The sequence below is a fragment of the Bombus impatiens genome, unplaced genomic scaffold (assembly GCF_000188095.3).
Source record: "Bombus impatiens unplaced genomic scaffold, BIMP_2.2 scf_0765, whole genome shotgun sequence".
Lineage (NCBI taxonomy): Eukaryota > Metazoa > Arthropoda > Insecta > Hymenoptera > Apidae > Bombus > Bombus impatiens.
In genome coordinates this window covers 628,412-648,753 of record NT_177184.1, presented here as the reverse complement: position 1 = coordinate 648,753, position 20,342 = coordinate 628,412, and the positions used below count along the sequence as shown (strand labels likewise).

At 39.5% G+C, this 20,342-nt stretch overlaps 1 protein-coding gene and 1 long non-coding RNA gene across 6 annotated transcripts in view; both read left to right on the top strand.

The window, feature by feature from the left end:
* Nucleotides 1–20,342, top strand: part of LOC100740911 (E3 ubiquitin-protein ligase Rnf220-like) — a 203,639-nt gene that overhangs the window by 78,177 nt on the left and 105,120 nt on the right. The window lies entirely within an intron of this gene.
* Nucleotides 1,912–20,251, top strand: LOC117152184. Its single transcript, XR_004462480.1, has 2 exons — nucleotides 1,912–1,998; nucleotides 19,986–20,251. It is a non-coding gene; the product is annotated as an uncharacterized LOC117152184 (long non-coding RNA).

Genomic DNA, 20,342 nt, shown 5'->3' with positions numbered 1-20,342 from the left:
CTTCTCTATTTTTATTCCCAAGGACAACGTTTCATATCACGATCTATAGATCGCTGCATTTTTTCTACGTAAATTTTTTACGAATTACCGGATCGCAACGCGAATTCGTCCTATTTTTATCTTCGCTTGCAAATACATCTCACAAATTGATACTTTTATTACGAAGATTCGCAATATTTTATGTTTCTTTTTTTTCAAGTTTGCCACGTTGTTCGTATTCTTCTACCGTTTTAAAAAGTTTCTCAGATTCGAAGAAAACGTTCGCGTCGAACGTATCCAATGATGTTTTCAATATTTCGATGACAATATCTTTTTTTAATCAAATCTTTTCGCTAAAAAATTGCTCAAAGTTTGAAAAATACAGAGAAGAACTATGCGCGTTAACGCATGTGACTTTTCCTTCCAATCTTACGCTAATTATGTCGTTTAAATCATCCACGTTGCTTCCATTCGTTCGAATAAAATACAGTTTACGATATAAAAATTGGAAATATACTCTCGCTGCGTTTCCTCGCGTCTATTTTAATCTTACTTTTTCTAACAATAGTAGAGAGACAGGACCAAGTTACGCAAAAGGGTTGTATAGTTTGGCTACAAAGGCTTCGTACAGTTGAATGATGTGGCGAATCAACGAATACGGGACGAAGGAACGATTTATGCCTGGTTGAATTTTGTTTTCAGTTTTCCAGAACAAAATAACATAAATATTGACGATGGTTCGCATCGGGGATCGATTCTTTTGTAATCCATACATTACACAGGCTATATTTTCATTTTTATTTTGAAACAGTTGAGGGTAGAGAGTAGGGTGGGCACTGGATGCTTTTATGGTGACTGGCCGTGTTGGTATAGAGACGCGGGTGCGTACAGACGCGTACGAGTGTGGCGGCTAGCCTGGCCCATGACGAGAGATGAAATTCACCTGGAACACGTGCTGCCCTTGTTCGCCTCGTGACGCGATGACGTAGGCACTGAGAGGATTATTTCTCCGTGAAAAACTGATAGGCCACTGTTAGTCGTACAAAACTGCGCCAACATTATGTAACGACATTGCCCGGCTAAAAGATTTCCCAAACTAATACCGTCATTTCGCTGCAGCAGATTACGCGCGTCGTTACACCCACGCTACTTGCGAAAAAAGTTATAATAATACACATAAGTAGAATATACAAGCAAATTAAGCATCGTAAAAATAGAATAATTAGTTAGCTTGTTGTTCAGTTATATGCAACTATTTATAAAGTTGTTCGTGATGATGTCAAATGCTGCGAATATTAGGTTGTGCGCCAAGTGTCTTTCTTTCGCAAACGCGTTTTTTAACAACGTGCAAACGCGAAACCAAATCTGCGAAATGTCGCGCTGTTTGTCTCGACGGGGAAAAAATCGGTCGTACGTAATTCGACGAAATGATATAAAACAAAATGCGTTGTGTTGTTTGTTATTTCTTCGTAAAACGAAAGAAGCGAACCTAATACGAAATAACATTAAATGCCGCGAATAACATTAAATAAAATATCCCAGTTGTAAAAATAATAAAACGGTAGGATACAAATGTAGAAATTGTTGGAAAAACGAGTGGAAGATTTTAAACGCTCGTAATATTCGTCGATAGGAGAAGAAAATTCTCGATCGACGTACACGTGGGGGTCCTGCAGTTCTTTCGAACAACGTTCCACGTTGCGACTGTTTCTTCGTCCAATGTAAACAGAGAGATTAATTCGGAAGTATGTTAACGCAAGGTTGCCGATACAAAGTTATCGGCAGAGATTACTCCGTAGATGTAAACGAAGCAAAAACCTTCTATGCGTAGCAGACATTCGACGTTGCCCTTCCATTACGCTGGAACACTCGTATCGACGCACGTCGTATCGTCGCGCGCGTCCAAATATTCTTATTCGTTTCCGTGCGTTTAACGAAGAAACACTCGCAGCATGAAGCGATCAAAATTGGACTTTCGTCGAAGGAACGTGGCGTTTTTTCCTCCTTTCGTCGATTCCGGTGAGCCCTTACGATCTTTTATCTTTCTCTTCGTCGTTTTGTATCTCCGTTTGAAACCGTTAGGTTGTCCGGAAAGTTTCTTTCGTTTTATTATTTCATCGAATCACGCACGATCGATTTTATTTTCTCGAGGTAAACACCGCGACGTTTCACCGACTTGGTTTCACGTTTGTACGAATGTGGACTGTTAAAAAAAAAAGGAAAGAAAGACACTTTTCGGACAACGTAACACGTATCGCTAAGTATCGTTTCCGATCGTTGGTTTTCCCCGTTAATTCATATGCTGTTAACTTAATAATCGTTTGTGGGAAAAATCATTGTGTATGTACAGTTGTAGCTGATTGAGATGACGAGAAAAATAATCGTTATTCATAGAGACTGTCGTAATATATCGCGATATACTATATATACTCTGCTTATCAAGGTTATTATTAATTTTTCGTTTCGTTAGAGGAAAAAATAACGAATTTATCAAGATTAAAGAGAGAAGCTGAAATATCGTGGCTGTGTTAACAATAGAAACGGACGGGTAACGCCGGTAATATCCGATTTTTATAATATCAGGGATGAAAAAAAACACACGGGGTCATCGAGGAAAAAATATATAGCGGCTAAAGGCGAATTATTGCCACGGTGTTTTGAAACCCGACGTCCGATTGTTTACTACCGTAATCTGCGCCAATGCGTCAGTTAAATTAATCATTTGCTTGCCAATGTTACCGATAAGATCGGTCTTTTTCTCTTTTTTTACTTGCGACCATGCGTATCAGATTATGCCACGCGATTAACATAATCGCGTAAACAAGACAGACGAAACGTTTTCTTCTACAATTTACTTACGCGACGAATAAGAAAGCATTTGATTTTTTAATTAAACTACAACTCGTATCGAGAATTCTATCCGATCCTTGAAGCAACCGTTGATCGTTCGCGTTGATACACACTACGCTAACTTTCCCATGAAATTCATTCGTTCGTTTATTATCGATTTTATCGAAATTCGCGTTCACTGTCCACGATCGTTAGCAGCGACTATTCCTATATATTCGGCGGCTCGTTAAATTCTCTTCAACGTTCTAATTTCTCGCGAGTTGACGATCTTTCGTTGGGATCGGATCGATGCGAACGTATCCTTGAGATTATCGTCGACGTTACGTTTTTGGTCAGTTTGTTGGTGGCGATGAAATTTAACGAAATTTTATTCGAACACGATACGAAGTAGCGGAATACTTTGACGATTAATCGCGTATCGGTGTATTAGGATCACGGTCCAACTATTTAATTCGTCGACCGGTTTCAGCTCAAAGCGAATCGCAGTAATTACGATGAGCGTCGCCTAACGTGCTAACGACTAGTCGGCTCGGATATTCCGCTTTGATTCGATTTCGTATCGAAAAGTACTCTTCGGTATCATCGTCTCTGTCAACGGTCTCGCTATTATTCGCGATAACGGTCGTTATATCAGGTTTTCGACATTTGAAATTCGCACCGAGCCGGAGGGCAGGTGACGCTCGTTGGCGCTCGTTACCGCTCGTGCCAAGCCCTGCACCGTTCATACTTTCGCAAAAGCTTTCGTACGAAATATAATCCACCAGCAGGTTAAATTACAGCCACGTTAAAGCTTGCAACACGCAAGCAGCTATTCCAATTGACAACGTCATTCCGGGATAGTTATCGACTACCGACGCCTACGTTTCTACGTAGAATACCTTTTCTTCCTTCTCCCTTTTCTCCTTTTCTTCGGTAAACCGCGCAACAATTGATAAACATTTTGTTAGTTCAACGCTTCTATCTGTTCATGTTCCTTTCGTGTTTCTCCACAGATTCGTTAAACGAGCGTTCTCTTCCTATTTAGATGCGACATTTTCAGGCTAACTTCAGGACAGAGAATTGGTAGACAAATAGGCAGCAAGGACTGTAAAATATTTTATACGCGTTTCGTTGTATCTTCAGAGAAATCAGCCTAAGTTTTATCCGATTGTCTCTATTTTTACGTCAATTATGTTGGCTTCTGTAGCGTGTCAATTCAAACGACTGTCGCGGTTCGGTTCGCTCTGGTTATTTAGAATCGATAAATCAAAGACAGTTTTAATTTATCCTCTTTGAATTCATTTTTTGCTGTACATTTTTACGTAGCTACGTCTCTGCCTTCTTCCTTTTCCCCTTTCTCTTTTCCATGTTCCTTTCGTGTTTCTCCACAAATTTGTTAAACGATCGTCCTCTTCCTATTTAGCTGCGACATTTTTAGGCGAACTTCAGGACAGAGAATTGCCAGACAAATAGGCAGCAAGGACTGTAAGATATTTTATACGCGTTTCGTTGTATCTTCAGAGAAATTAGCCTAAGTTTTATCCTATTGTCTCTATTTTTACGTCAATTATGTTGACTTTTGTAGCGTGTCAATTCAAATGGCTGTCGCGGTTCGGTTCGCTCTGGTTATTCAGAATCGATAAATCAAAGACAGTTTTAATTTATCCTCTTTGAATGAATTTTTTACCGAAAGAAGCGAAACAAACGAGGGAATGTAAATATTGCCTGTGCGGTAGTATTGTACGTTCGCACGACTTGCTACATTATAGCGAGACACGTTCTCGCTTTACTTTGAAAAGTTGCTGTATCAATTATTCAAGAACGCGAGTATAAAGAGTCTACTTATCGTCCGTTCAGTTTCTCTTTGCTCGTATCCTATAAAACCAACGTTATTATACAACGTTGGAATCACCGTGCAAAGCAACCAGACGCAGCCACGACCATATCTACGTTTCTTCGAAACATTCGCGTCATTTAAAAAACAATATCTTTTTAATACGCGTTTCCGTACGCCCGATATCGCGGCCAACTAAACCAACGGATAATTCGATCCGATCCGAACATCTACCAATTTTGTCCTAACTCGCGTCTCCGTGAAATTCCACGGCTCGTCGTTGCTCGCACCATATTTTCAAGTGGACGAGATTTAGTTGGCAGTTTCACCCTTATCGAAAATGCTGCCTTTATCTTCAACGCGCGCCGCCTGTTAATTCAACGAGAATTTACTATCCATCCGCGGTTCTTGTTCCGTGAACATATAGGGGGAGAGCACGTTGGATTACTCGACAGGAATATCATTTTATTTGACGTTGAACTCATTCCGGAATACATTTGTTATTAATTAATAAATGCCAGTGGTCGCCTCTGCACAGAGCTATCGGATTTAAAGCAAGCTCTCGTTTCTCCTCCCTCTCTAACCCCCCCTCCCCTTCCCTCCCACTCGTCCTGCAACCTCTTCCTCCTCCTCGTCCTCCTCCTGCTGTACCTACACCTACACCTACACCAACAGCTCTCCACCTACTGCTCTCACAAACCTGCTGTGTATGTGCGAACGCTGATTGACCCACCCACGAGTGATCGTTCGGCCATGAACGCTACGGATGGCTCGGCTGCTCATTTTACACCCACAATGGAAAATTCGAATTTTTCTTTTCCTTTTTTTCTTTTTTTTTTTTTCTTTCTTTCTTTTTCAACCATTTGCGATAATGCCGAGCGAGACCGTCCCGCTCTTCGTTTCGTTTTCTCTGCGTTTTTTTTCCGTGCTTCGAGCCCTCGTTTCTCTGTTTATCGCGGAAAATGACGCTACTCTTTCTCCGCTTGTTGCGCCTTTCGCTTCTGCCTCCTTTCTCGTCGCTCGTTTTCCGACGACACAGGCTACTGGGAATCAGTCTTGCGGTGCAATCCTTTCGGTCACGGAACACCGTTCTTATCGGCGATTTTACGGAAATACGAGTTTTATCCGTTACTTTTCTTCCCTGTTTCTCGTCCAGACGGACGACGCTTTTGTTTAGTTTGCGCGTTGGTTGGTTGGTTTGGTTCGGTTTGGCTCGTTCGACGTAGCTTTGCGGATAGCTACGCGTAAGAAGATTAAAACTAGCTCGTTAGTTTAATCGGTGGTTAATCGCGCGTCCGTTGCTCTCATTATCGTTGCTGTAAATATTTTACAAAAGAATTTTCTCTGCGATATTTCCTTGAGAAAAGTTAAACGAGGGTTAAAGTTTCTTTCTTCTTTTTTTTTTGTTATTTGATATTAAGAGAAAAGAGAAATATAACTTTTGAAGTAAATGAAACATTTCTATCGTTCGAATATTAAATCCGGGGAACATACGGTTAAAATATTTTATCGTTTCAACGTCTTTTTATACCGTCAGGCACTAGATTATCGCGAGATAGAAACGTTACACTCGTATGCGTGCGTACAATTTAATATCGATCTGAGGGTATCGAGAACGATATTGAATGGCGATGACAATATGCTTTTAGGTTTTTAAGCGATTATAAAACTCAGAGAAGATAATTCGATGCACGCAGATACCAATAGAAAAAGCAACGTTATCTCTTCGTTCAAAGTTATTCTTTCTATTTGCATTTACGGGAAATAAAGATTTGACAAGGAAACAAAATTTGCAATTTTTCTCTATATTTTTCTCGATACTTGGCAAATATTTTATTTTGCAATTATTTTTCTATCGTCTCTAGATCGAATCGCGAAAATGAATAAATCGAACCTTGGACCTATTATTTTTCCAAACCGACAGAATTGTCCATAAGCCTTTACTTTTGTATTATCCTTATCCGAATATTTTATACTTTATCTTTAATAATACTTACATGGAAAAGTGGATTGTCGCGTCTTTAGACTGTCGGCCCTGGAACAGTCAGCTTATCGGACGAGTTTCGAAAGTTGGCAGGAAATTAGAAATTTCCACGTCGAGCAATCTTCTCGCCGCTAAAGTTTTCGATAATAAAATCATCTTGCGCGGCTAGCCGCACGAATCTCGCAGCGCGTCCGTTCCTTTCGTTAATTACTAATAATATTCAGACAGCTCTGGCGATGGGGTGGGCGTGAAATGTACACGAGGGTTGAAAAGTGTTGGGTCGGTGTGGCTGGAGGAGGAAACGGCGGTCGGACGACACGGCATTTCCATAGGCAAACAGAAAGCTGTAGGATCGCTGGCAAGAAAAATGAATAAAATTATGAAAGAAGGGAAAATTTGAAGAGTAGACGACGCTACAGAGAAAAAGAAAGAGGCATCAAGAGAGAGCTAGCTGCACTGTCAGTCGTCTGACAGCGAGGGGATGAAACGTGCTGGAAGAACGAGCACGCGAGTCACCAAGAGGGTGCTACTGCTCGTTCTACGATCTTCCTACGACGTGTGTAAATCATCGACCGGCAAATTTCCGTCTTTCGTTCTTTTTCCTCTTTCTTCTTCCTGCGTTCTTCGTGTTTACCCTGTCGGCGTCGTCGTCGTCGGGTTCTTGTCCAACCAGACGCGCACCTTTCATTATCGTTTCGCGTCTTCATCTGGAAATTTTACGTTTCCCGTAGGAATAAAGTATTGGGTTGGCAACTAAGTGATTGCGGATTTTGTCGATATCGCCTAATGGTAAAATCCGCAATCACTTAGTTTCCAAGTAAATAGACGAGGAAAAACGAAGAAACGACGGACGTAGATAGGGACGAGTTATTCCTGCGAAATTCTATTGGGTAAAAGTTTCTTTCCTTTTTTAAAGGAAATAATAGGTGCACCATGTGTTTTGTTTTGTATTATTTTGTCGAATTATGCACGAACGTAATAATAGAAATAGAACGAAATGGATGATACGTAATTCAATAAAATAATGTAAAAGAGAAATTGTCGTTCATCTGTTATCACCTTATGATACGAAAGAAATTTTTTGGATAATTTATTATATGAATTTATGCAAATTGATGAGTTTTGTGTTTTTTGATCGTTTATTCTTATCGCACAGCTATTTGACGATAGCGAATGGCGTTGTGTTTAGACGTTGAGTTGAAAAGTCGCGTTTAAAGGGAAGATTAAATAGAGACGATTAAATAGAGACAATGTTTCGCAGGTTTACTCAATAAAATAAATATTCATTTGAATTAACGACGAAACGAAGGTAGTGTAATTAAAGGGTCTAAACGCTAGTTAAACTACATGATAACGTAACGTACTAAACGTGGCTAATTTCTATTTGTAATTAATGATGACAGAGATACATTATTCGTTCATTAATCGTTAACAAGATTGTCAGTTGTATACGTTGGTAAAATTTTCGTACCAAAATATGTTACATATAACGAATAGCGCACATATGTAATAAGGCTATTACACATCGTGCATCATGTCGAGACACGATAGAAATCGATCTTTTCGCGTTGAAAATTCCCCATTGGTTATCAACCGTCTTCTATGGTATTTTTCTACTTCTCTTTTACTTCCAGCTCGACTTCTCAACTATACTTAGACTAGAAAGCTTTGACGAATATCATCGAAAATGAGAAAATTAACCTTCTTCTTTTAAAAACCAAAAGAGAAGAAAGAATAAAAAAAGGATACTCGTTTCGTTGACAGAAGGTTTCTATTTCTCTTTTATTTTCAGCTCGACTTTTCAACTATATCTAAAGTGGGAAATTTTGACGAATATCATCTAAAATGAGAAAATTAACCTTCTTCTTTTAAAAACCAGAAAAAGAAAGAGATACTCGTCTCGTTGGCAGAAGGTTTCTACTTCTATTTTATTTTCAGCTCGACTTTTCAACTATACCTAAAGTAGGAAATTTTGACGAATATCATCTAAAATGAGAAAATTAACCTTCTTCTTTTAAAAACCAAAAGAAAAGGAAGAATAAAAAAAGGATACTCGTTTCGTTGACAGAAGGTTCCTACTTCTCTTTTATTTTCAGCTTTACTTTTCAACTATATTTCAAGTGGGAAATTTTGACGAATATCATCTAAAATGAGAAAATCAACCTTCTTCTTTTAAAAACCAAAAAAAGAAAGGGATACTCGTCTCGTTGGCAGAAGGTTTCTACTTCTCTTTTATTTTCAGCTTGACTTTTCAACTATATCTAAAGTAGGAAATTTTGACGAATATCATCTAAAATGAGAAAATTAACCTTCTTCTTTTAAAAACCAAAAGAAAAGAAAGAATAAAAAAAGGATACTCGTTTCGTTGACAGAAGGTTCCTACTTCTTTTTTATTTTCAGCTCGACTTTTCAACTATATCTAAAGTGGGAAATTTTGACGAATATCATCTAAAATGAGAAAATTAACCTTCTTCTTTTAAAAACCAAAAGAAAAGAAAGAATAAAAAAAGGATACTCGTCTCGTTGACAGAAGGTTCCTACTTCTCTTTTATTTTCAGCTCGACTTTTCAACTATATCTAAAGTCGGAAATTTTGACGAATATCATCTAAAATGAGAAAATTAACCTTCTTCTTTTAAAAACCAAAAAAAGAAAGGGATACTCGTCTCGTTGGTAGAAGAATGGCATTTACAGGGAGCACACGCGTCGCACACATGTGACAAAGCTACTGCATATCGCGCATTATGTCGAGACACGATAGAAATCGATCTTTTCGCGTTGAGAATTCCTCACTGATTATCAACCGTCTTCTCTGGTACTTTTCTACTTCTCTTTTACTCCCAGCTCGATTTCTCAACTATACTCGAACGTAGAATACTTTGACGAATATCATCGAAAATGAGAACATTTCTACGATATTTTAAAAAGCAGAAAAAAAAGGATACTCGTCTCGTTGGCAGAAGGATGGCATTTATAGGGAGCACAAGCGGCGCACGATGATCGACAGAGCGGGGCACGTGATAGCTTTATAAATTCGTGCCTCTCTATACGAGCGCACATGTGTCCCTAGTCCCTAGTAAATAAATACGCGGAAGCACGTATTATTCACCGGGGATCGAAGTGGAGAGTATTATGGAATTTATTTAATCCACCGGGCGCACTGGCTTTGTCGCATACGAATGCAGAAAATTGCAATCGATCATTATATCCTGGTGACTCGTGTAAACGAAAACGTTCGTTAACGGGATCTTGAAACGTCCAATTCGACGAAATTTCAACTTCAATCTTGCCTTTCCCTCTTTTTTTCTTTTTTTTTACATTTTTCGCCCCTTCGATTCCCTTCCACCTTTCCCTCCCTTCTTTTTTTTTCCCTTCTTTTCCCGTTTTCGTGTTCGACCGTGTCGGCGCGAAACGAATTCGCCGCTGTTTGGACGTGGTGGTAATTAATCTTAATTAAGTAGCCGTTAGTGACCCGGTAATGTTCTAACAACGATGGTTCGTCGTGGAATTTATTTCACAGACGCGAAACTCTCGAAAATTCCGAAGATTCCAGCTTGTTACGATATGATATGATATTACAATGGGGCAGGGCACATCGATCGCCTCATGGATTTATTAATACACGAATTTAATCCGTCGAACCACCGATGAAACTATTTGATGAATATTAAAATATCATAGTACGCGCGATGCTTCGGCTGACGGTTTACAGATAATTTCCAGCTCTCGCTGTGTTTTCCACGAACAACATTTTTCCAGCTAACCGACGCGCAATTTCAATGCTTTCATCGGTATTTTCCCTCCTCCTCCTCCTCCACCTCCTCCTCCTCTTCTTTCTCTTCCTCCACTGTTTATGTACGTATTCGTTAACTTTGCACGTATATGTAACGTCTATTCTTTTTATCATCGTATCGTCCACTTTTATCTTCAGCTTTATTTAGGTTGATATTGGCGGTTGATTAATTGTTCGTCGTAACAACGAGCCAATGATTAGTTTCTAAAATTCAGCGATTGATCAAGATTATACGAATGTTCGCATTTGCTATTGATTGATCACTTAACGATACTATTTGGTCGATGGTTTCATAATATGCGTTAAATTCGCAGGACAGGATCGCCTGTGAAATATACAGAGTCTGCCAATGATTTGGAAATATCGTGATTATTTTTAACCCTTTGCGCCGCTACGTCGAGCGTGACTTGACGCGAGTTTTTATCTCAGCAGCTCCTTTGTCGAGTCCCACTCGACGTTCTTTCAGTCGCGCCTCTTTTCTGTGAAAAGTGCGAAAGAAAAGCAGGATCGCATCCTGGAAATTGTTTCAAGATGTATCATACGTTTAAAAATTAGAAAATACAAGAATAGCGTGAATAAAACTGGTATTTGAGTGAATTTCTTTCTTCCTTTATTTATTTAAATCGTCTTATTTTTTAGTTGAAGTAAATTTCAAGCGAAACACTTAAAAGCGTTGAGAGCTGCTGGTAACGAAATTAAAATAAAATTCCGAACGCAAAGGGTTCAAGATACAGAGAAATTTCGTTGTCGAGATAGCGAGACGTAGTTCGATTTTGGATTATTTTTAATTACAGGATACGCTTTTCGTTTGTATCGAATAGAATGCACGATTGCGGTAACTTTGTAGCGGAAGATCGTTCGACGTTAAAAGTCTGAAGTTGAAAGTCTCCGAAATTGTATATTTTAATCGGCATCGTTAATAAATTAATTCTCTATGCTATAATCCGATAATCGGATTAATACAATAGGATTTATACAATGTCATATCAATTACAATTAAATTCCAAGAGATATCAAAGTCGAGTTTATCATATTTTACACCGTTCGTCTGGAATTTTAGCAGCTATTATAAAATAGCACGTTTATATCTGGCAAATATTATTATTTCAGCGAAAATAATCCTAGTAACTCGTCCATGAACACTTTCCATAACCAGGTTAAGTGGTATAATTGTAATTTCGCAGCGAAAATCAGCCAACATTTTACTTCGGATGCAACTTTAAGCCATCCATTATTCTACCTAACAGATATAAAATTATTCCGTTAAAATCACGTTACGCAGGCAGTGACGTCTCAAATACTATTTTTTTTTTCTTTTATCTTAGAATTTGCTATTATTTTCCAGTCACTCGTTCTCTTCTCGAGAATCCAACATTAACGCTTGAACCTCTTACAATTGTAAAAATTGAATAAAAATTGACAGTTAGGGCGAAATATATACAAGTATAATTCCTATATTCCATCCTCTGTTTCCAAATCTGTTTCGAGTTTCACCAACGTGTACAAATACGATAGTAGTGTCTCGTTACGATGGCGATGAAATTTCCAAATCTTTCGTCCCCAGTGAAACGCGTGATTTCGACGTGACAGTCAAAGTGTTAATGAAAATGCTCGAGTAATCGAAATAAGAAAGAAGCAACTCGGTGTTAAGAAATCGTCGAAGAAAAAGCGAAATTGGTCGATCCTAGAGACTCGTATGAACGCTGGCTTTATATCATCGGTGCGAGTAATAGCAAGTAGCAAATACCTGGAAAGTATGAGCGGCAGCTTCTTAACGAGAAAATCGAGCAGTAAGAACGCGGACGTCTAAGACCGCAGAGAAGTTCTGTCGATTTGTCGCATCTGTGCACGTTAGGAAGTTACTACGTTAGCCTGCCACTTAAATCACTGGCGGGAAGGGCCGGAGGGTGTAACGGGACGAACGATGCTTAGTTTCGTCTTGCACGTATAACCTCGTCACTGAAAGTTCATCCCCTTGCCGGATCCGGGGACAACCGACTCTTTATTACACCGTAAAGTTTTCCGCGATGGACACGTGTCCCTGATCGCTATCAATCCCCTTCTGATCCTAGGAAACACGCTACTCATCACCCTGTCGTTTAAAAGATCCATTATCGACCTGTAAAACGTGGCCACATTGCGAATACGTTGGCTACGTTCTATTTTAGTTGGTAACTAAGTGATTGCGGATTTTGTCGTTAGATCGTATGGACAAAATGCGCAATCACTTAGTTGCCAAGATCTTAATCATTTAGATGAAAGGGTATCGTACGGTGATGTTTACCGATAATTTGATTTTCATACAATTTGTCGCATGATTTGTCACGCGACAACTTGCGACTCACAGAATATGGTACTTCGTCGACGAATTGGTTAATTATAATTTTGTAATTCTAGTTTTGTTATAGTTGGCAATTTTCACCTGTCGCGTGTTCTTTCGTGAACGAATTTTAGCGAAAATGTACGCATCTGTAATGACACTGTAATCGAACAGCGTAATATATTAACGAGAAGCAGCGTTGATCATTTTTTTGAATTGCAAAAATATTCCGAATATTCCAAACGAGCGTTCTAATCTCAGGAAACGCAGTAGGTCGTTCGAAAAGCTTCTTTCGTTTTATAAGGAAGTAATACGCGACATTTTCAATTTTATATTATTTCATCGAATTGCGTATGCTCCATTTTCTTCCATCGAAATAAAGATCGCAACGTTCAGAACAGATTAGGTTTCACGTTTGCATAAATATGCATCGTTGCAAAAGACGCGTCCTTAAGAGAAAGACGACCTAATGTATTCTCTCTAATTCGCGAAATACTTCAATTAGTAATAAACTATTCTTACGAGTTTCTCGTCCTTTCAAAATAAAAGTGTTATCGGTTAAAGGATGTCTAAAACAGGAAACGTTTAATCGTAATAATTTTATGCTACTTCAACTTCTTCGTCGACTTCCGCCAACGAATTGTCCGTCAAATATTTCATTAGCGATTAATCTGAAATTTCCTAATGATATTAATAATTGCAAAATATCCTCGCACGACCGATGTGAATCTAAAACGAAGATAAGGAACGATGGAAGTACGATCGGAGGCGAGTTAAAATTAGATGTTGGAAACCGAGAAAGGTAGATCGTACGGGGTTGTTAGAGCCGCGGACGAGCAGTGCAGAGCACGAGGATGGGGTTAGAGAGAGGGATAAAGGGATGGAGAAGCACCATACGGACGAGCCATTTAAACTTCTCACCCCCCAAACCACACGGTTGTCCGCATTCTGACTTATACCAGGCATCGTTCACCCTGTCGTCGAGTCCTCTCCCTCTCTGCTCGTCCTCAGTCACCCCTTACTCTCTGGCGCTATTATACGCGTTTGACATTCGCCACTTTAACCCTCTTTCACCGTACGACGAATCGTTTTGGAAACGGAAACGAGCCGCTTACTACTTTTCTTCTTCTTCTTCTTCTTCTTCTTCTCCTTCCAAATGTCTCATATCGTAGATATAATTTCGGCGTGGAAAAATTTCTATTAGAATCTTTCCTCTCTTTTTCCTCCTCTCCTCCTTCCAACGTCTTTCTTTTTCTTCCCTTTCGACCAATATCCACTGTACGAATCGCGTTATTATATAGTTTGTTATTATAAATTCGATGTATCGTGCTGCGAAAGAGACGCACGTTAGACTTGGAACTTTTGAAACACGCGATACGACACGTGCAAATCTATCGCTTCCGTGCGCCACACAAGGAAAGATCTTGTCAGGGCAACTGACATTTCCAGTGCAAAGAATTAACTTGCATCATCGCAATCTCTGAACTCTATCGTATCTTTGTTCCTTTTCTACGTACGAATAGAGCGTTAGTGAGATTAACAAGTAGATCGACGTATGTCTGCATCTGATATTCGTATCAGGTTGGAAACTGAGCGACCGTTCGTCTATCGAATATTATTAATTAATTACCATTGTCCATAGAAGAGTTAGTCATCATTTTGTCGACCGAAGAATCATCATCTTGTCAACCGAAGAATTTTATATCCGTCAATTGTCAATATCGACCGCCTAATGGCAAAATCCGCAATCACTTAGTTTCCAACCCATATACAGGGTGGTTGGTAACTGGTGGTACAAGCGGAAAGAGGGTGATTCTAGGTGAAAAAAGAAGTCGAAAATATAGAATAAAAATTTTTCGTTCGACGCTTTGTTTTCGAGAAAATCGACTTTGAATTTTCGCTCGGTACGCGTGCACTTTATCACGTCTCGTTATAACGGATCTCACTGTAGATCGTTGTCTCGATTGACGTTATTTTCTCAACTTTAAAAATTTTTAAATTTTTAAATTTTTAAATTTTTGAATTTTTAAATTTTTGAATTTTTAAATTTTTAAATTTTTGAATTTTTAAATCTTTAAATTTTAAATTTTTAAATTTTTAAATTTTTAAATTTTTGTTCTATATTTTCGACTTCCTTTTTCGCATAGAATCACTCCCTTTCCGCTTGTACCACCAGTTACCAACCACCCTGTATTTATAAAACAGACAGAGAAATATTTCTCTGGATTTTCCCGAAAGTTCATTTCGAGGCGCAAAATCGTGCGAAGAAAATACAGATGCAAATTTATCCTCGATCGGGTAGCAGTAGGAAATTGGTTAAATCGTGGATCGAGACCATGGGAGAGGGTTGTAATTTGAAACGATCGCATGTATCGTTACGTTGGTATCGTCATTTTCCTTTTGTCTGGCAGTTGTAGTTCGCTAATAGAATATGAAGTTGCGTATCGTTGGAAAATGAATACTTTGCAACTATTAGCGTCGAATCGGAAGCTAGTTTACCGTTTATAACAGCGTGTATAATTGACTGTAATATCAAACGTGGCGTTGGTTCGGTGCATATGATATTAGTTAAATTGTCGTTTATCAATATTGATATACTGGAGGAGAAAAAAGTGGCCGGTATCGATATAGAAACACGGAATCGTATGGCTGTAAACTACAAGAAACTACATTGTGTTAATGCAAAACGATCGATACCGCAAAATTGCACGATCAATATTTGACCGATACTAATGAAATACAGATATTCCAATATAAACGATTACGATGTTATGACAATCTTGTGCAAGTACACAATATCGCGTTACTCGATCGTGTGCCGATATCGGTGCAGCGATATTGATACAATACAAGATTTTAATCTGCCTAGAAATAGTAGCTTAAACTGTACGTTGATAGCCAGTGGTATTGTTAATGATTGTTTCTATTATCGTCCGACGTACATCAATTTAGCCGATACGAGTCATTTATACAGAGTTTACATGTTTCTCGTATTATGTACAAGTTTGAGAACGAATTCGCCTGTCGATAATAGATAACATAGAACGCTGTTCTTGTAACGTGTATTTTACATCTTTTATTTTTGTAAATCGTTTTATATCGGCTTGTCCGAAAAGTTTCTTTCCTTTTGTGAGGAAATAACAGTTGTATATACAAAATGATAATTATTTTGCCGAATTACGTACAATCCATTTTGTTCTGCCGAGTTGAATATCGTGACGTTCCATAGACTCGATGTACGAAAGTGCATTGTCGTAAGACACAAGTTTGCGAAGGAAAGATATTTTTTGGACAACCTAATATATCGCGTTGAAACCGACAATTTTCTCTTTACCGAAAGAACGATATTCCGTAATTTTTTTTTTCGTTCTTCTCTGTCTCGTAATTCGAATAAAAGACACGTCAGGCCACAAGTTAGAAAACTTCTTTTCTTGTTGGCAAGAAGAAGCTAGATTGGCTTAATCGCCGGTAGGGTATGTGGGTCCGATAAGGGTCAACAGCTTACACTTGTAACGTCATGCGGGAAGGATTAATCTCCGAATTTGCTGGATATATGTGTTTTTCATTTTCTGACTTGCTACGCTTTTCCAATTCTATTTATCCCCATCGATATTTCTTTGTCTATTTCCTTTCACGCGAACATCGCTATCGAGTACGTACAACTATTAACTATCGTACCAACTATTGTACTATTGTCATTGTTGAAACTTTGCTGCTATTGCAAACGAGGAATAATTGTCGCAAATTTGGAAAATTCGAGCATCAATTTAATCGAGCCATAATATGATATTGCACGTATTTTTTAGATTATAAAGACGATATGAGAAGAGTCGGATCATTTTGCGGTTGAGACACGTGTTGTCAAAAATGAGCAACTTTTTGACCGCTGCCATTGGCTTGGCAACTAAGTGATCGCGGGTTTTGTCATTAGGTGGCAATGGAAGTTGCCAAACGAATATATCAATCAAAGATTCTCAATACTCAGTGAAAAATTAGTGCATACGCTACGAACAGTAGTCTCAAGCGTACAATTACCGCTAAAGACAATCTCGCTGCATATCGTAGCTTATCGATATAATCGACTGTTCAGATACTTGGCAAGATATATGCGTGCCACAAGTATAATTCCCATATTCCATCCTCTGTTACCAGATCTGTTTCAAGTTTCACCAACGTGTACAAATACGATAGTAACGTCTCGTTACGATGGCAATGAAATTTCCAAATCTTGTCCTCGGCGAAACATGTAATTTCGGCGTGGCAGTCAAAGCGTTAAATTTCAATTATTCGACCGACGTCTGTCGACTTGGGAAGTCGTTCGTTGATCCAATGACGAGTAGTATCGCATACGTAAAAGTATAGGTGTATAGCTGAGGGAAGATCGGCGAGCTGCGACGCGAACTATAGTTAATGGAGATTTCACGGTGGAAGCTATCGGTAGGAAAATCTGCGGCTCTTATGAATGACGGGGCAAAAAAGAGTAGGATAGGGGTTGGCTGTGGAAGCTTAAGCCAAAGTGTCAGGGTGATTAGCGAGCATTGGTACGCATTAACATTTCGACAAGGCTCGGTTACAAATACCCTGGCAGGGCGGCTCGTCGACGCGCTGACCCGGCAGCTGGCTGCTGTCTAATCTTTCCTCGATTACGGGGCGTAGATGTAAATCAAATCCGAGACCCTATATACCTACCTACTATATACATGTACCCACATCCTTACTCCCTACGTTCGATTGCCGCTAAAACTCCGTGGCTTTGCAAATATCTGCTCTCCGCGTCCTACGCCTGCTATCCGTTTCTCCGTGTTTCACGAACCTCTGATCGACGATCAGGCCAATCTTTCAGACGTTCGCGTTTTATTTCGTTTACGAAACGATCGACGAGCAACGCTTCGTCGAGTGAAATCGCGAAAATTGTCCAGATAATTCGGCTCGGATTACTCTGATTTACAGGCATTTCTAGAAAATTTGTTGGGAAACTTCGCTCTTGCATACTCGATGTTCGTGCGTTCTGCTTGGACGAGTTGTTAGCGAAGATACAGATATCGTTCGTCGAGAAATTTCAGAAATTCCAAGAAATATCAGAAACACTCGCGTCTCTCGATAATCGATGGAATAACGTTTCTCCTCTAGTTCGAAAGAGATGCAGTGTTGATGGAATTAAAGGAAACTCTCTGGTTGTCGATGGAACAAATCGCACGAAGCTCGTTCTCAGCACGTTGTACGTCCATATACGCGCAACAAGGTACAACGCAAATGGAACCTTAAGAAATTTGTTGTACATTGGCAACCGAGTGATTGCGGATTTTGTCGTTTGGTGGTATCGAATAATTTTGACGATTCGAGGTGAATTCGTGAAAAATTGTTAGACGAAGTATATGTACGCGAGACCCTTAGGATTTCGAGTAAAATGAAAGAAACTACGAGAAGAATTATTAAAAGAAATATCAGGAAGCTAAAGAGCTCGACTATAGAGGGACGAAGCTACTGCTTCGAGTGAAACGTCGAAGCGTGCAATAGCGTGAAACGGAAGGGCAGAAGGAAAAGCAGAGGAGGAAACCGCAAAACAGGAGGTTAAATTAATCGGATTATTCAATCGATCGCCCTTCGAGAAGCAATTCTACTAATCGTCTTTCTCTCACCCTTGCTCGTGCACAGGATTGGCGAGATAGCGTAACGTAGCACAGCGATCTCGCGTCCTCGTATTCGACGAAACGATCATAGATCACACGAATTTACTTGCACGTTCAGTTGCACGATTTACCTGCGGTGAACCGCCCTTTACACGACGGAATAACATTAATTATAAGCGGAGGTGGATGTTTTGATTTCATCGCGCGGCAATTAATTCGTAATCCGGATGCGGTCCAGCCGCAGTGACATTATACGATTCGCTTGGCCGAAAATATTCATGCACATGGAAATACCGTTACGCATAACTGGATCCGACTAAACGCTATGCTATCGCTCTGTACACCGTTAATTCGTTACTTTTACTTTCTAATGGGTTCCATTGATCTCGTACGTCAACTTGATTAGCTGTTGGCACGTTTCGCTCGTCAAATTTATCTAAATGGCAAGCGATCGTTTTCTACCGTTTCTCTTTCCAATTGTTTCTACGTTGTTTCGTTAATTATGGTTTTCTGTTGGACTTATCGGCAGATTCGATCGCACAGATTTACTTCCTTCTTCCATCGCATTTAGAACTTTATTCGGCAATGCGGGACACTATTTTACGTTTTATATTTGATAACGGGATTCGCTGTTGTACGTTCGATCGACGAACGTTTGAGCGCGAATTGGCGAGATTGGAACCTGCTGAGAGCAAGAAGCGGAGGAATCGGCTCGCATTAGGTTGTCCGGAAAGCGTCTTCCGCAAACGTGTTTTTCACAACAGTGAACCTTCGTATTGGCTTGTCCGGAAAGTTTATTTCGTTTCGTAAGGTGAATAATGGACGAAGGACGATTATTTTATTGAATTATATTTCTATTATTATGTTCGCGCATGATTCAACGAACTGATATAATACAAACAACCTAATAAATATCGCGTTCGATATTGTTTCGATGAAAAGTGTGTTAACGCGTTGACGCCAGTAGACGAGAATCGACGTGTTGCGTTTTTCAAGCCTCGCGAAGGGCAGACGCGAGACGACGTTTCTTTGTTTGTTGCAGCGTTGTCGCACTTTCCATTTGCATATTTAGCTTGGAAAATTATGCGGGAGGCGAGACTAGACTATAGGTGTACGCGGCAGCATACCGACGTCAAAGTATCAAAGCCGGTATTAAACTGCAGTACATTAGAATAAGTATAAGCTATATCAGATAAAGATATCTGTACTACCATAATATATGTACATTGCTATATATTACTGTTAGAACGCGTTTCTTGAATTTCATGCTTCGCTTGAACTACAGCCAGATTGTTGTAGCCATGAAATATTATACGTTCGTATAAGAACTGGAATTGCCTTTGATCGATCCAATCCACCTAACTATATGCCCCATATAATTATCGTTTTCTAGGTGAAAAAATGTCACGTGTTATCAAAGTCAATCGATCAATTCGATCGATCGTAATTCTGCCTATTCGACGTCGTCCCCATCGTTCGATAATCTTCTCGTTTGTCTAAGACTGAAAAATACGAATTGTTTTACATTTACATTTTTATTTACGTAGACTGCTATTACGCAGAAATATTCCAAATAAGAAAGAAATCTCGAATATACATTTTATCTTGGGTTGCAAGCTACAGGAACAAAGAAACTAACGAATGCCTCGGCAAACAACGAAACGTCCTGATCTTACTACGCGTAGAAGCTTAGAAGACGCGCAGACGAGTCGACGAACGACACACGGAAGAAGGCAAGGACTTTTAAAGATCTAAAGAGGAAGAAGCTAGACGAAGGAAGACATCCTGCGAGTTTGTACGGTCGGCGTGGGCGCTTCGAGAAAATTAAATGATTATGGGTAAACGATATCAAAGGGGAGACGAGGCAGTGTGGGAGAAGAGGGTACGTGTATTTCAATTCTTCAGCCTGACGGGGCCGCGAGATTGCGTATTTTTAGCAGAAAGAGGAACGGATCCAGCGATCTGCGGACCCCC